The sequence below is a fragment of the Ursus americanus genome, chromosome X (assembly GCF_024610735.1).
Source record: "Ursus americanus isolate L20-20 chromosome X, mUrsAme1.1.p, whole genome shotgun sequence".
Classification (NCBI taxonomy): Eukaryota; Metazoa; Chordata; class Mammalia; order Carnivora; family Ursidae; genus Ursus; species Ursus americanus.
The window spans coordinates 112,051,385-112,056,784 of NC_142164.1; positions in this window are offsets into that span (position 1 = coordinate 112,051,385).

Sequence of the window (5,400 nt, forward strand, 5' to 3'; positions counted from 1 at the left end):
ATCACCAGTTTTGTCTGCGATGCATCATAAAGTAGAGGCATCAGTGGAAGGCTTCAGCCGGCTTATGACTAGTTGCTCCCTTACTTCGGGACGAAGGTCTACATGGCATGCCTTTCTTGAAAAAGATCCTGTCCGGGTGGACTTCACCACTAAGCTTTACTCATTACAACAACCTAAAAGGCAACTATTGACAACAAACAAAAAATTACTTTAAGCCTGAATCCTCTAGCCTAGGGCACATTTCTGCTAAAAATTAGAAGCATCGCCTTCAGGAGTAAAAAGAAACTAAAACTTCACTCTAAATGAATCTCACCTAGTTATTTACATTAACTTAGTGGACTGAATCCAGGAGTTTACATCTGAGCAAGAAGATATATAACATCAGTAGTACAAACAACTAAGGAGTTCTCCAATAGGGCATCTCAATGATCCTGAAAAAGAAGAATGGGTTATTTTAGTTTCCTAAAAACTATTTCTCTCTGAAAATAAAAACCAATATGAAGACCTTAATTCCCGGCTATAGAAACTGCTCCTACAGATCCCTGATATGGTGAGGCCAGTACAAAGCAGTGGGCTTTGCTTTTTAGCCATTTCTCCTCGCTCCCATAGGCAATAGGGACCTGGGATGAAATACAGTGTTCAAAGAGTGAAATTCCCTCTGTGCCTCTCTTCATTAGCCCACTTAGAAATAATCAATGCATCTGCACGAGTAAGAGGGGCATGTTATTGATGGTTAAGCTTCTAGAAGTAAGTAAGAAGAGAATGTAACATTGCTTGATTGGTTAAAGTATAGTGTTAAGGGAATAAAAGGATGGACAGAAAAATTGACAGATTTATTGACAATAAAAGCAGTGACTATAGTAATAATAATATATGTTAGTATCATAAACGTTTGGTCCTACACTAAATCATTCCACGCTCCTGAGATTTGCAGTTTGTTTCTGGATAATGTATTATTTTGTCCTCTTCCCTGAAGCTAGTTGTCACTTATAGCCATTAAAATGCCTACTTATCATATTTTTCGAAGTATAATATACATGCCTTTCATACATGAATCTTTTTACTATAGCAATTAATGAGTACGCAGGTGAGTATGTGTGTCTATGCATGTGTGTGTGTGTGTGTGTGTGTGTGTGTGTGTGCCCATTTGTGTCTGAATATTTGCATCTTTCCACTTCCTAAAATTCAGCTTTTTTTCTATTAGTGGAGGTTAGCAAGTAATTGAATTTGGGGGAAATGCAACATCCATTGTCATCTTTTCTTCAAATTTTTATTTAAATTCTAGTTAGTTAACATACAGTGCAATATTGGTTTCAGGAGTAGAATTCAGTGATTCATTACTTACATACAACGCCCAGTGCTCATCATAACAAGTACCCTCTTTAATGCCCATCACCCATTCAGCCCATCCCCTGCCCACCTCCCCTCCAGCAACCCTCAGTTTGTTCTCTATTGTTAAGAGTCTCTTATGGTTTGTTTCCCCCACCACCTCTCTTTTTCTCCCTTTGCATATGTTCATCTGTTTTGTTTCTTAGATTCCACATATGAGTGAAGTCATAAGGTATGTGCCTTTCTCTTACTGACTTATTTCGCTTAGCATGGTGCACTCTAGCTCCATCCATGTCATTGCAAATGGCAAGATTTCATTCTTTTTTATGGCGGAATAATATTCTGTTGCATATATATACCACATCTTCTTTATGTGTTCATCAGTCAATGGACATTTGGCCTTTTTCCATAGTTTGGCTATTGTTGATAATGCTGCTATACATTGGGGTGCATGTACCCCCTTTGAATCTGTATTTTTGTATCCTTTGGGTAAATACCTGGTAGTGCAATTACTGGATCACAGGAAAGATCTATTTTTAACTTTTTGCGGAGTCCCCATACTGTTCTCCAGAGTGGCTGCTCCAGTTTGCATTCCCACCGCCAGTGTAAGAGGGTTCCCCTTTCTCTGCATCCTCACCAACACCTGTTGTTTCTTGTGTTGTTGATTTTAGCCATTCTGACAGGTGTGAGGTGCTATCTCATCATGGTTCTGATTTGCATTTCCCCGCTGATGACTGATGTTGAGCATCTTCTCATGTGTCTGTGAGCCATCTGGATGTCTTTTTTGGAAAATGTCTATTCATGCCTTTCCATTTCTTAACTGGATTATTTGTCTTATGGGTGTTGAGATTGATAAGTTCTTTATAGATTTGGATACTAACCCTTTATCAGATATGCCATTTGCAAATAACTTCTCCCATTCCATAGTTTTGATGATTGTTTCCTTTGCTGTGCAGAAGCTTTTTATCTTGATGAAGTCCCAATAGTTCATTTTTGCTTTTGTTTCCCTTGCCTCCAGTGATATGTCTAATAAGAAGGTGCTACAGCTGAGGTCAAAGAGGTTGCTGCCTATGTTCTCCTCTAGGATTTTGATGGTTTTCTGTCTCACACTTAACTCCACTGTCGTCTGGATGATATTTGTTTAAGAGAGTTTTGGCTTTAGTGTGTCAGTTTTTGTGACTTAGTAGTAACCAGTATTTTATGTAATTATAAAATTATATATACTTATGTATTTTATATTATTATATTATATTAATATATTATATAAAATGTATATATAAAATAATCTCTACACTCATTGTGGGGCTCAAACTCACAATCCCAAGATCAAGAGTCACAGGCTTTACCAAATGAGCCAGCCAGGCACCCTTAATTTTACATATTTTTGATTTATATTGAAATATTTCAGTCATACAAAAAAATATTGGAATAATAAAATGTACATATGTATAGCTTGCCCAACTTAAAAAATGATATATTACCAAAAGAATTAATGCTCCTTTTTGATGCCTCTTTGATAAAAATTTACGCTTTCCAAAGGTAATCATGGTCTAGCGTTTGGAGGATTTCCTTGGAGTTTTATTTTGTGTGTGTGTTTGCTCGAATAATATTTAGAGTTTTAAATTTTATATAAATTGTATACTGTTTGTATCCCCTGAAACTTGCTTTCCTCATTCAGTATTTAACTTGGATTTTCATCCATGTGGATATATGTAGCTCTGGGCCAGTTGATTTTTCATTGCTGTATATTACTCTATTGGGTAGATAAGCAATAATGGGAATATTGTCTTGATGATGGACATTTGGATTCTTCCTGATTTTTCTACCATAAAATTGTTTCCAATAGTAGTGTTATATTTCTGTCCGCATGTGCATGTGTGAGAGTTAATCCTAGCACATAGATCTATGAGTAGAATTTCTGGGTAATAGGATAGATATAACATCGGTAGGTATTGCCAAGTTAATCTCTAAATTGTTTTGCAAATTCCTACTCCTAGCATCAGTGTATTCTTATTATAAGTAACATGAACAGGTTTTAATTTGCATTTCCTTGATTACTAGTGAATTTGAGAACATTTTATACACATACATACAAATGCTTGCAGGCTTGCCTAAGTTCTACCTAAATTTAAGGGTAGAACAAACTGCGTAAGCATAAGGTGGTGATTGGCTGCTAGTGTGGAATAGGCGAGAAACCTGCCTGTGTCTTTCCTGGACCCTTCTCTAATGACAGGCAAAAATCAGCTGCCATGGAAATGGTGGGGTGGGGCAGTGATGGGGTTAGGTGGAGTGGTCAGGATATATGATTATATGCATTCTCTTAACAGCAATCATGAGCAGTTTTTCCTAGAACAATACCCTTCATGCTATTTGAGCTATAGCCTTATCTTTCAAATATTGCATAACCTATAATATGAATTTAATATGAATTCGATAAATATAATATCCCTGCCTAACCACTTAGTTCTATGAGAGAAAGGGAGAAGAAGTAGAAGAGAATGCATGCGGATAGTAATTCCTACCTCATCAAGTTGAGTGAGATATAATTAAGTAATGTCTGAAGTATTCAGCCCTAAAGTTGGGAAAGAGTATTTACTCAAGAAAGGTAAGCTTCAAAAAAATGTCTTCAAGAAAATAAAGATAAATCGTCTTAAAAGTAATATGTCACTTACAATGTTCTATGAGGGCCTCTTTCCATACCACCCCTTAGTTCACTGCCTCCAGACTATTTTGGACTTGGAAACCAGACAGTGCAACTTACTGGAAGTGTATGTAAAGTAAGAGCAAATAAGGGTTGAGATTAACCTGAGTAGTTTTCCTATGAGTAAAGAGCAGGGCATATTGGTTCTTGGGTCATTCAGAGCTATTTTTATAACTTATTTTTTGTTCTTGGCTATGTTCCTGATAGGTGACAACTTGAGAACTGAAAAAATGAGGATTTTTCTCTTTCTTCCTTATAAATGTCAGTATACTCTAACAGCTTACTCTCCAAAAATAAGCATTAGTCTGGAAAAGTACTGGAGAGAGGTTTTTCTGTCCCAACCAGCCAAGGAGTGGATATGTTAAGATTTTTTTCCTTTATGAATTCAAAGAAAGAATAACTAATAATTAAGCACCTGGGTTCTTACTGTATCTGGCCTAAAAATTTATATTCCAAAGTGATGCGATATGATGCACATAGCAACTTAGGAAAAATCTATAATATCAAAAGTATGATTCTAGACCAAGATTTGAATCTCAAGGTATCTTTCCAACCTCAGAATATCTTTTCCAATAAATATATTTAAATGGCAACTAGGTCGTATAGATAGTTCTTTTTTTCAGACCTAACACAAAAAATAAACATTATTTTTTATTTTTTCTATCAATAGATCTTTATTTATATTTTTATTATGTTCAATTAACCAGAATACAGTATTTTGATGTAGTGTTCAATGATTCATCAGTTGCATATAGTTCTAGAAGACTGTATAAACCATGATTTAACCAGACACTAATATTAATAGCATTAATTATACTGTTACACTAAATATTATTAACTGTATATATTATATGTATAATATATATATATTAACTACACTATTATACTATCTATTATATATAATGCCTGAATACTGAATTAATTCAGGTGTTGGGAGGAAGAAGAAAGTTCCCTTTTACTTTAGTACTTTCTTATCTCTCTTTATAAGTCTTATATTGCCTTTTTTGCCCTTCTCTTAAGGATATCTGTATCTTCCTGCTGTCCCCAGTCCTCCATCCCTTCCCCATCAAAATTCTGAATCTCTGAGTTATTCAGTGAAATTGAGATAATATGAAAGCAGTCTGGTTGAACTAATTTACACTAACCTGAAAATGATTCCTTAATCCTTCCAAAGGAATTTGAATTTGTAAAAGATAGCTTTGATAAGCTACTTGACTATTCAGTATCAGAATTTCAGGCACATTAAGTAAGTAGAAAATTTAGTCAATATTTGATGAGCTATTGGAGTGATGGGACACAATTTAGATATCATCACTGCCGTGGGAATTGCTTTTCATAATCTATTTTCTCCCGCTAATAGAGACTTTTAA